This window comes from Miscanthus floridulus, chromosome 2 (assembly GCF_019320115.1).
Source record: "Miscanthus floridulus cultivar M001 chromosome 2, ASM1932011v1, whole genome shotgun sequence".
Classification (NCBI taxonomy): Eukaryota; Viridiplantae; Streptophyta; class Magnoliopsida; order Poales; family Poaceae; genus Miscanthus; species Miscanthus floridulus.
This window is the reverse complement of record NC_089581.1, coordinates 1,574,532-1,587,351: the sequence shown is the minus strand read 5'-3', so window position 1 is coordinate 1,587,351 and position 12,820 is coordinate 1,574,532.

Sequence of the window (12,820 nt, the reverse complement as noted above, 5' to 3'; positions counted from 1 at the left end):
CCGCGCCACGCAACAGGGCGCGGCACTGCCGCGCCAGGGTCGGTGGCGCGGCAAGACCTGCCACGTCAGCGCCTCCCAGCCGGCCCACGCCACGTCAGCCCTGTGCCGCGCCACCATGCATGGCGCGGCATAGGCATTTGGCCGCGCCAGGGCAATAGACACGGCCAAAAGTGTTAGTTTTAAAAAAAAACCGACAATGTTAGATTTAAAATTATATTCAAAAAATGGTTAAAATTAAAAAAAATCGCGTCAGGTTGACTACTGCTTGGCGGCAATGGCGTGGTGGGAGGGCAAGGTTGCCGTCGGCGACACCGACGGTGCGCAGCGACGAGATCCACTGGGATTCGACGCAGACATTTGACGATTTTAGCGAAGATCATCGGGGTATCCGAACTTGAAAATTCTTAACATGGCAACAGGTCCTGTTCGCTTTAACCAGCAGTGTTAGCTTATTTTAGTTTATTCTCTCTTGCAATTGAAATCAACCGGTTTATGTACCAGCCGAACAGACCGCTAATCTTTCCCCTCAAAGTAAGAATTTTTCTATCTGTAAAAAAAAAAGTATGTAGAGAGATGGATCCAATCTGCAAAACAGTTCGGAAAGAGGTACAAAGCGCAAATAAACTCCTATCAAAATCTAAAACACAGTGATAAAATCAGATCATTTAAACACAGTGCTAGAAGAAAAACAGTGCTAGAAGTCATTTAAACACACATTACTCATTTGGGCACATCTCCATATCTGCATGCTGGGATACACGGGAATAATCCAAATTAAAGACGCAGGTAGTCTCGAGCCGAAGAGTTGACGGCCGCATTATTACAGCAGGATCTTAACATGCAAGCAAAAACATGGAGTTGCGAATTATTCAGTTTAATTAATGGACTGATCTCTGAAACCACTTGATTTTCATGTTATTGAGTCACATCCAAGCTTCGTTTTTGCCCTTCTCGTGGTTCCTTGGAACATATCTTCGAGCCCACAAATGTTTCCCTCCTGACACAAACTTGACTCTCTCTTTCCCACCAAGTATGAATAGCACAGTCTCCAGCGAGCCAAATGTGACGGTGCATATTGAGGTGGCCTAGTCAACTGGATCCTCTATGCTTAGGCTTTCTACATCACCGAAAATAATACAAATAGAAGACCAAACAATAAGAATATGGATGGATAGCAATATAGGATTCGAAATAAATGTGCCCTACTAGTAAATTCATAAAGTAAGAAGTAGCTTTCCAAACAATGAGAAAAGGAAGAAGTAGCTTTCCAAACAATGAGAAAAGGCTTATCTAAATCCAAACCTTATGGTATACCATGCAAAATGGTGACTACCAAAATATTTGTGAACCCATCAAGCGCTTAGTGGTTTATTTAAGGGAGGGTGGGCAGGGCGAGGGAATGACTATGAAACAAGTCAAGGGGTTGACTAGTAATTCATCCTCTTCTCTATGCATTCCTTTTTTCTCATTATAATTGTCCACATGGACATACCATTTGCGTTGAATATATCCACCATTATGTTCACATTTTATTATCACACTTAATTAATTAATTATTGTTGTTGTTTAGAATTTGATTTGTTTCCTTCTTATAAAACAATATTTGGAAGTAAAAACTTCACATGATCTTTGGTACCACCGGATGCCAATCCTCGTGTTATTTTGTCGTTTATGCTTCACTTTCTACAAAGGTCATGCTACTTTTGCATTCTTTATTATTATGTACACATCAAGTAGCACATCACACCTTATCATTACTGATTGTGGCGAATAAGAACAAGCGGGTGGGGTGGGTGTGGGAGAGGTGGGTCTATCTTCTTCTTTCTCCTTCTCCTCCACCTCTTCTCCGCAACAGAATTCCAGTCGGGTGGCCATGGAGGGAAGGGGGTTCCTTTGTAGATCGCCCCCTGTTTGTGAGGTTTGTGCATAATTCTTCCTTTCTCATGAACCAGAAACCTATAAGTGCTACTACAATTTCAAGGACGAATAAATATGAACTCTATGGCAGCATGAGGATGAGAGAGGGCATAGGCGATAGCAAAGGATACTAGAGGACCAGAGAGTGTAGGGAAGCAACAAGGAAAAAGAACTAGGATCTATAGATGGCATCAACCACGCCCTTTCTTCTTCTTTAGGTTATTTTTGTCTCCTCAACCTTGTGCTCCCCTTTCCCCTTCTTCTTCTTCTTCTTTGCTTATAACTCATCTTTAGTCTCCTTGTCCATCTTATATGACAAGTATCCTCTTTGCCTAACTCATTGAGCTTTTGATAATGATTTTAGGCCTTCACTCTTATTGACATAAAAAAAATCTCTTAATCTCCCTTAAGCACTTTGGTTCGTATTGTCCTATTTGTTTAAAATACATTCAGTGACCTTTTTACCACTTGTCATGTATATTATATATAGTTTTTTTTCATATCAATTTTAATACAATAGCTTATTTACTATTGATTTGTGATAACTCACCCATCACTAAATCTAGATGCAGTGAGACACCATGCACCACCACCATCTACATCATGTGTTTTTACCTTATGTTTGTTGACGAGGGAATAAGATATTTTCATTACACTTAATACTTATTATGCTCAAGTCACTTTTCCAAACGAGAAGTCATGAACAATAAGGAATATGAGGTGCATTTTACCTACTATACTAGAAGGTAGGTGCAAGAATTTCAACATTCTAAGAATTTTTTTGCTTCTTTTTTATTGTTAGCAAGAAGGCAATTTGCAATAACATTTTTCCTAATAGGTATTGCATAGTGGCATATATCTAAGTTAATCTAGAGAAGATATATGGAAAACAAATAAAATGAATCAAATAGAAAAATACTTTGTAATCTCATTATTAAAGAATTCATTTTGATCTTTTGTTTCTAAATTCTTTAATAAAAGTAATTTAAAAAACATGGGAGTAAATAGGTAAGAATAAAGACAAAAATCTTACCTCATAAAAAATTTATATACTTCATGTTTAGTTAATGGATGTCCGTTGGAGAAAGTGACAAATAATGTTCTATCTTCTCGTGGAACAGGGGAATCATGTTGTATATGTGAATGAAAATGAGGGTTCATGTTTGTTGTAGAACTCTGGGGGAATGTACCCTGCTCTGATGGGAATTGAGGAGATATCGTACACTGTCCGAATAATAATTCCAAATCATCAACATTTGATCCAGAAGGAATAACTCCAATGGCTCTTTGTTGCTGGGGATTAATAATATTTAAATCTGCTGAGAAATCATTCATTGGTTGGGCTCCATACCTCCTATTTACCATACCTTGAAGGCTTTGATTTGTGATAGGCACAGGGTTCGGTCTTGAATATATGTTTAGTCCAGTGTTTATTTGTTGCTAGTGAATCATATTTCCTTAATCTCCCGAAAAAGAATTCATTGATTGAATTTCATCCCTCGTTTTTACCATATCTTGGTGGCATTCAATATCCCAATGCATACTTCTAGAAGTTGCACTGTCTCCTTCAAATTGATGGGGGCTCAGTATGGAAAAGAGTAAATGTAGAATCAAATAAAACTTCATTGCAGAAGGTAGATGGGGAAATTGTTAATGAGTGCCATCCATATAGGTGTCATATGCTATATTTGTGCTTACAATGCTTATGTGGGGTTGGTCCTTCATGTATTGATCATGAACATGATAGCTTGAATTGGGATATTCTTCCATATCATGAATTGCTAGAATTTCATCCCTTGTTTTAACCAGACCTTGAAAGGATTTAATATCCCTATGTACACCTTTAGAAATTGGGTTGTCTCCTTGATATTGATGAGAGCTCTGTATGGAAAAGAGCAAATGTAAATGAAATAAAGTTCATTGTAGAAGTTAAATGGGGAAAATTAGTAGTGTCATTCATATAAGTGTCAAATGCTTTTAAAGGCAGGATAGTTCCACAAAATAAGTTGTGAGATATATTATATTTTTGCTTACAGTGCTTATGTGGGGCTGATCCTTCATGTATTGATGATGAACATGATACCTTGAACTAGGAGATTCTTCCATGTCATGAATTGCTAGAATTTCATCCCTTATTTTTATCACATCTTAAAGGGAATTAATATCCCTATGTATACTTCTAGAAACTAAACCGTCTCCTTGATGTTGATGAGAGCTCTGTATGGAAAAGAGCAAATGTAAAATCAAATAAAAGCTCATTGCACAAGGTAAATAAGGAAAATTTATTAGTGCCATCCATATAAGTGTCACAATGTTTTAAATGCAGTCAATTTAGGAAATTTCCATGAAATAGGTTGTGAGACATGCTATATTTGTGCTTACAGTGATCATGTGGGGCTGGTACTTCTTCATGTATTGATGATGAACATGATAGCTTGAACCGGGGGATTCTTTCACATGATCAATTGCCATATGTTGCTCGGCCTTTTGTCTAAGATCGCTCAAGACTTTGTAGCAGACATTATTGAGGAAGAAACATATTCCAAAAATAACTTCCTCATGAAACTTTGATGCGGATCTGGATTTCAAACCACCAGGGTTGCCATGCACGGCATCAATAAACTGTTTTCCCATATCAACGATGTCTAGAAACATATTGCCATGAAAGGAATTGATGTGTCGAAGGAAATCAACTTCGCCATTTCCTTCAACCAACAACCAAAAGGCAATTATTTCTATGGAAAGAGAAGGATCCATTCCAAGGAGAAACACTAAGCGATAGTAAAGTTGGCACCCATGCTTACTGCAAGAATCTATAGCCTTAGGTAGATCAAAAGGAGCCATTGGAGGTGGAGGAAGACAGGCTAGTGAATAAATGATCGTGATAGCTATAGTTGTAGGAGATGAGATGGAGAAGACAACTATGGTTGTTTTCTACACCCCAACTATAACTCCAAGCATGCGTAGTGCTGCAAGATTGCTCACATGTTCCATCCAAGTGCATCGTCTATAAATAAATAAATAAATAAATAATAGACAACGGCAGCTAGTAGAAAGTCTTTACTCAAATAATATATTATTGTGCTAACATAAAAAGGATAAATTGCTAATCATTTACTATTTTATTTATTACATGTCTATATTGCCAAGTGAAACATGATAACTTCAGATGTTATTATTAACATTCCTTGCAAGGCACCATTCCTTTGTGAAAAATAGGAAAAATCCCTAATATGAAGCCTACCATGCATAATCTCGTTTGAGATTTGCAAATACAATCCATCAATTTGCAAGTAGATATGATCATAGATAGTAATATAGGAGATATAAGTTGACGTGTCATGATTTACTCGTGGGATGGCTCATTAAATGTCTGCCATGAATAATAATGATGACATAAACTCCTAGGGGGTTAGTACTTTTTTTTGTCCTTAATTAGTATGATTCACGCATGACTCATCAGCATCTCATCAAATCAAACAAAGAAAACCACGTACGCAGCTGTTGGCGTGGAGAACAAAAAATGGTTTGGACGACCGCGCAGATCGAGCCTGTGTCCAGTTTCTTGTTTTGGCTCTACCTTTTCTCTGAGTGGCGTGCTACAGCTGTACGAAAACTATGTAGTTTTGTATACTATGTATATATCTCCATCACAAAACCACTGTTCAACTATATATTGCTTGTAAAGATTACACACACTAGCTAGTAGTGCCAAAAAAAAGTTGTTCAGAATTTGTCTGAACTTGTAACAGTAGACTATCACTTTTGTGTAGGATAGGATACAACAAATACGGGTACACCTAATGGTGGTCGGTTGCAAAGAGAGAGAGAGAGAGAGAGAATCACTTTGAGTTCTGAGGCGATTTGCACGCAAAGTAAGAAAAAGATGGTTCTGCTGTGTTTAACATCCAGTCCAATTATTAGCAAAAACCGGCAGTATTATTAGAGCATCTCCAAGAGTTCCCAACAGACCCCCAATCCTTTAATTTTTGTCAAGATTAAAAAAAGAAAAGAGTCCAAATTACTACCTCCATGTATAGATTAGGTCAGGATGACCTCCTAAAGTAACTAAATGTTTACTTAACCCCCTCCTTTTGCTAAACCGGTTCCATGCGCGCTCGCCTCGCTCCTTCCTCGAGCTCCTCTCCACTAGGCTTGCTATGCGGGATTGGCAAGGGACATGCGCCACCATTGAAGAAGAGGCTAGGGCAGCTTGGTGGTCGGTTCAGGCTCGATAGGAAGGGGGACAAGCTCCCCGGTCGTCGTTCGTGGCGGCATGCTGACAACGCCGGTGGAGGTGTCGGCGCCGCCAGCCCTCCCATAGACGAGCTCGCTGCCGGTCCAAGCGGAGGTGTCGGAAGTTCGGAGGAAGCAAGGGCTGGATGGGTATGGTTCTTGGGAACTCTTGGAAATAGCCAATAGCCGCTGGACCGGCCGACGGCAAGAACCCCATCCATCTAGCCCCTGCTTCCTTCCAACTTCCGACACCTCCGCTTGCACCAGCTGTGTCCGCGGGAGGGCAGGCCAGGAGGCGCCGACACCTCCACCGACGTTGTCAGCATGGCCGCCACGGATGACGAACGAGGGAGCTTGTCCTCCTTCTAGTCGAGCCCAAAACGGCCGCCAAGAGACAGTCCGAGGCTGAGCTCCACCTCCTCCATCTCTGTCGACGAAATATGGTCGGCAGTCTACCTAGGGGTATGCCCAAAGTAGTAGATTATCGGCAGACAGATGCGCAAGCCCCAAACAAGACGGTGACGCAAGACAGACACGAGGTTTTATCCAGGTTCGGCCGCCAAGAAGGCGTAATACCTACGTCCTGCGTCTGATTTGTATTGCTGTATGTCAATGAGAGATGTTTTTTAAAGGGGTCCCCTGCCCGCCTTATATAGTCCGGGGGGCAGGGTTACAGATCTGGAAACTAATCCTAGTCAGTTACAATTGCCATATGTGGCCGGATAAGGATTCCTATTCCAACCGACCAGGATCCTGCTTGGTCGCCAAATCCGTCTTGATTCCTTGTGCGGGACTCCGATCAGGTTAACTGGGCCGCACGTCGTCTTTCGGGTGGGCCGAACCCATCGATCCGGGCCAGTCCAAGCTTAGCCGTAAGGGTATAGGGGTTAATACCCCCACAGCTAGTCCCCGAGCATCATGTATTATGCTGCGACACGCCATTTTAACCTTCTCCGACAAGTGAGGCTTGAATCTTTGACGCCTCCGACGACCGTCATCACCGGAGAAGTAGGTTGTCCGAAGAATGTATGGTGCTCTTAAGAAAAAAGAAAAAGATTTCTGTCCTGAGAAGTGTGCCCACTTTTATTTCTGAAAAGAAATGTAAGTGGTCTTGAAGCATATCGTCCTTGAACATCAGAAGCGTAGGGGTCAAAAAACAAACACATTCACCGCAAGGTGAAGTGTGCCCACTTAGTCCCCGAGCCTAGTAGTAGGTGATGTAGGCACGTGGTGCCAGGGTCTAAAAAGAATTCATAGTTTAGTTGAAAAACCGAATTGCCATACAGGCAAAACGTGATGCACCGGCAGGTGCATCGTACCGACGTAGTCCCCGAGCTTGCTGGAATGCGAAGTATGAGCCTTGTAGCAAGGTCTAAAGAAGTGTCTCTTAACTGTATGTGAGTACAAATCATATGTAGCCAAGGAGAACCATTATTCAAGCAGTGGTCGGGGCAGTCCCCAAGCATATTAATAATCCTTACAATCATTCAAAGCACAAGAGTCGATCTAAACAAATACATTCACCGCAAGGTGAAGTGTGCCCACTTAGTCCCCGAGCCTGGTAGTAGGTGACGCAGTCACGTGGTGCCAGGGTCTAGAAAGGAATTCCGCTGAAGTTAAGAATCCAATTGTCGTACAGGCAAAACAAGATACACCGGCAGGTGCATCGTTCCGACGTAGTCCCCGAGCTTGCTGGAAGGCGAAGTATGAGCCTTGTAGCAAGGTCCAAATAAATGTCTCTCAACTGTATGTGAGTACAAATCACATGTAGCTGAGGAGAACAAAACTCCAAGAAGTGGTCGGGAGAGTCCCCGAGCACAGCGGTGGTCATAGCAGTTCCTGAGTATGGTAATGGTCGGAGCAGTCCCCGGGCACGGCCGTGGTCGGAGCAGTCACCGTGGTCGGAGTTGTTCCCGAGCGCGAGAGTGGTCTGGGCAGTCCCCGAGCACAAAAGTGGTCTAGGTAGTTCCCGAGCACAGTAGTGGTCAGGGCAAATCCACGATTACGTGCGCTGCTTGTACTATTATTTGGTGTATTTATTTTTCTCTATTCTCTACCAAGTCCAGTCTGACACGTCTGGTCAAAAAAGCAAATAGGTATAGTACGTCATTCTGTCGTCTTATTTTTTCCTGGCAAACAGTCGGTTGACACCTGTATTGAGGTGTGTCAGTGTGGGCCCTCTGACTTTATCAGCGAAGAGGCGCGTACACTGTAAACGAAGGGGCGTGTTTATTGGCATAGATCTCGAGGTGGTGTGAACAACCGTCCGCTGCGCGTGCGCACATCTCCCAAGAAACTCGGGCGGACGAAACGACGGAACTCTTCGTTATTTATAATGTAGATCTGGCAAGCTACTGTCACCGTTCCCCATTGTCATTCGCCGCCGCCACCTTCGTCTTCCTCTTGCCAAACCCTATTCCTCCGATAAACATCGCCAAATCCCCTTGCCACCACATCCACCCCCCTAGAAAGGACAGAGTAATGGCGAGGAGAGACGCCCAGAAGAAAGGCGGAATCATGGCGAAGGAGTGGTGGAAGTCGCGGAGCAACGAGTAGACCATCGAAGACCTCGTCGCCATGGGGGTGCTCCACAACAAGGCACTCGCTGGATGGCGCGCACCGGAAGGAGAAAGCTTCCCCGATCCACAACCAGGTGAGATTGTGGTTTTCGAAGATTTCTTCAAACGGGGTTTTGGGATTCCAGTGCACCCTTTCCTTCAGGGTCTCTGCTTGTACTACAAGATTGGGATTTGCAATCTGCATCCCAACTCGATTCTTCTCATCTCCACCTTCATCCATCTCTGCGAGGCGTATGGTGGCTTCCAGCCCCATTTCGACCTCTTTCGCCACCTGTTCTGTCTTCGGAAAAAAGGGAGCGGTGGCTCGAAGATCGCCGGAGGCGTCTACCTGAACCTGCGTGACGGCATGAAGGCCCAATACCTGCACTGCCCCTGGAACACCTCATTGGACGAGTGGTACAAGAAGTGGTTCTACATCCGTGAAGAGCCGAACACCATCACTCTGTGCGACGTGGGGCTAATTCCAGAGAAGAAAAATAGCTGGTCGGAGAAGCCCGAGAACTTGGAGCAGATCGCCGAACTGCTCGGGATGATCCCGTGGGGAAGGCTTGATGGCCCGAGCATGGTCGGCAACTTCATCAGCCGACGAATTCAGCCGTGCCAGAAAAGGATTCATCCTGGCTTCGAGTACCAAGGAGGCGTGGATCCAACAAGGACCAGGAAAGAGCCACTCGACAAGATAGAGATCAAGGCCAGGATTGGAGAGCTGTTCAACCTGGCCGATCCCAATTATGTCACGCTGAACGCCATCGAGCACGCCTTCAAGCTGGCTCGACCTCCCCCAAAGGTAAATGACGCCTCCTTTTAACTGTAGAGTCATGTTATAACAAGAAAATAACTGTTTGCCCCCATTTTGTGTCTCAGTGTAATGGTCATGACCGGACAGAAGTGTTCGTGTCGCCTCCCCCTGGTGTAGAATGGCCGCAAGCTACCGGCCCAGCCGCCCAGACCAGCGCCAGGACCGACGACATTCACTGGGCGGTACTCGAGACTGTAGAGGACACCTCGACCAGAGCCGCTGGTAAGCGTCCGGCTGCCAGCAAACGACGTCAAGCCATCTTCCCCCTGTCGGACGACGAAGCAGAGGATGCGGACATCTTCCGGCTCGTCCCCCGAAAGAGGAGAAGGCAGGTGGGACCGACGGAGCAGGGTGGCTCCTCTGGGCCAGCAGTGGTCACAGCACCGACCACTGCAACACAGAGGACAGACGAAGGAAACATGCCGCATCATACTCCGACGCCTGTACCGGAGGTTGAAAGAGTCCCGGTGGAAACTGCCGAGCAAGCGGAGCAGGGGCGGTCGAGGAGACGTTCCTTCGCCACATCCTTCCGCAAGTCGAAGCTGTAAGTATCTATATTTTTTATGTAAGCTTGCATTTTGCATTGGATACTATTATCTTCTGAATTTGTCTCTGATGCATTAGATCGGCATCCACCGAAAGCCCTGACCAGCTAGCTAGGTGCGGAACGTCTACACCAACAACGACGGGACAAACTGCCCAGCAGCCAGCCGTGGAGGAGCCCATGGCAGGGACTCCGCCTGGACCTCAGCAGGTGGATGACCAGACGCCAGTCCCCGAGCAGCTGGTCAAGAAGACAACCGAGCAGAATACAAGTGCTCCAAGCACGAACCCTGCTGAGGTGGATACCATGGCGCCAAGGGAGCTGGATCTAGCCGAGGAGCAGCAGCTAGAAGTGGCCCAGAACATGTTTGCCGACGCGACGGCTCGTGGAAAAGCCCTGGTGGTCGTGGAGTCTGCAAACTCCAGACCAGCGCCGCCTCCCGAACAAGAGGCTGAAGAGGAAGAAGTGGAAGAAGTCCTGGGCCGTCCCCAAGATAGGCGACAACATGTATATGTGTCGCGCTATCAGAACGACGAATGGGTCATGCACGAGGAAATCCCAGAGGTTGAAGAGACCTTAAGAGTCGAACGGGCGGCCAAGCGTCTGGTGACGGAAGTCCAGGTATATTTGGCTTGAGTCCTTGACCCTGTTGTGTAATCGAACTGTCTGACGTAGCTTGTCTATATGTAGGACTTGATGAAAACTGCAAGATACCGAAAAAGGTGCTTCGACCAGATAGAAGGAATCACGACGACCAATAAGGAGCTGATGGCTGAAGTGGAACGCTTACGGCGCCAACTTGAAGCCGCCGACCAGGAGAGGACAGACCGAGAAGCACAGAACCAAAACCTGGTCAGCCAGCTCAATAACAAAGAGCGGGAGAGAACAAGTAAGTTTTCACCGTATCGTAGCAAGTGCAGGACTTGTGTTATTGTGTTCTTGGCAGTAACAGCTGTAATGCAGGTTTAGAAGCTGAAGTGACCCGCCTCCAGGGGGAAAATAGCCGTGTGACCGCAGAATGTGGTCGCCTGAAGGAGGACAACGAGAAACTGGCATGCAGCCAGTCTGAACTCCAAGACCACACTACCAGAATGAAGGATGACCTGAAAAGTAAGCATTCCAGACCACCTTTCTCATTCTATTGCCCACCTTGCCTTGTCGTGTCATCACGTTTGATGTCTTGTACTGCGTTCAGTTTTGAAAGTCAATGCCAAGAGGCACCTAGAGGCCGTGATCAAGGAGCGTGATGACTGGAAAGCACAATGCCTCAAGGCCACCGAGGAGCGGGACACGTGGAACAAGCGGTGCCAAGAAATGGCAACTGGCATTGTGCCCGTCCTCGGCCTTATCGACCCGGCGCTCACAGAGGAAGAGCTAAGGACGCCCCAGCTCGGACTGGTTGAGAGATGCAAACAAGCATGGGGATGGTTCCAAGAATTCGTGAAGGAGGCGGGTGAGTACACGGGTGCCCATGTGCTAAGCATGGTGCATGCTCACTACCCCCTGATCGATCTCAAACGCCTGGAGGCTGGGTACCCGAAGGAGATAAACCTAGATAAGGCCGAAGAGCTTCGAACGGCCCAGCTGGACTTGTCGTCAAAGATAATTGGTGATATTAACCTGTGCGGAGGTGGGACAGCACCTGTATAGGGTATGCCATCGACAAGCCAGCTGGAAATGCCATCAGCTGCAAGCCAACCAACGAAGCCTGCGGTCTCAACCAGCCAGGCACCGGTGGGGCCATCCCCTTCAGCTTGACTAGCTCAAGAGTCCCCGAGACTCGAGTAGGGTATCAGAGGCGGCGAGCAGTAAATGCCATGCGCCCCGACCAGCCAATGTAATAGGCTTAGAGCTGTAGAAGGAGGACATAGTTGTGTTATTGTAAACTTGAGCCTCTTCAGGCAAGCTTGTAATAACATAACTGTATATCATTATAAGCTTGTTTGCTTTATACAAAACGCACTTAAGCCTGAAATTTTTGGTTGGTGTAACTAAGTGGGAACGTGTTAACGTTCTGTTTAGTTGTACCATTTTGCTCGACATGTCATCCTGAAAAGTTTGTGCGGCCCTAGTTTGGCATGTGGTCGGAGTGTGAGGTACTATGACCTGTGCGCACATGGACTCAGACAAATCAAACCAGGGGGGACCTGCCGATCACCCGCAACATAGAGAGCGGATCCCATGCACGTGTTGGGAGGAACCGGAGACAAGGCCTGCTCCAAAAACCGTAGAAGGAGTGGTGGTCGGCTTGTACTGGCTTAAGTTAGAATAGCCATAAAATTCGGAGTGACACATTAGAGTGGTCGGAGAAATCATAATTGCTTTATTAAAGTAAATCGAAAATACAAGTAGAGTACATATCTCAGTAGTTAAGCATAGAAACGTCTAAGCTTGTCGATGTGCCATGAGTTTGGTACGTCCGTGCCGTCCAGGTGAGCTAACCTGTAAGACGTTGGACGTGTGACTTCCTTGATCATGAAGGGTCCCTCCCATGGGGTTGCGAGTTTGTGGACACCAGCCTGGTTCGTCTTCCACTTCAGGACTAAGTCCCCGACCACGAAGAAACGCTCTTTAACGTTCTTGTTGTAGTACCTGCGCAAAACAGCAAGGTATTTGGCCGTGCGTACGCAAGAATCAAGCCTTTTCTCCTCTGCGCTGTTGACTTCTAGCTCCCGTACTTCATTGACCTTGCCTTCGTCGAAGTTCTCTACCCGTGCTGATCTGAAAGCTATATCTGGTGGGAGG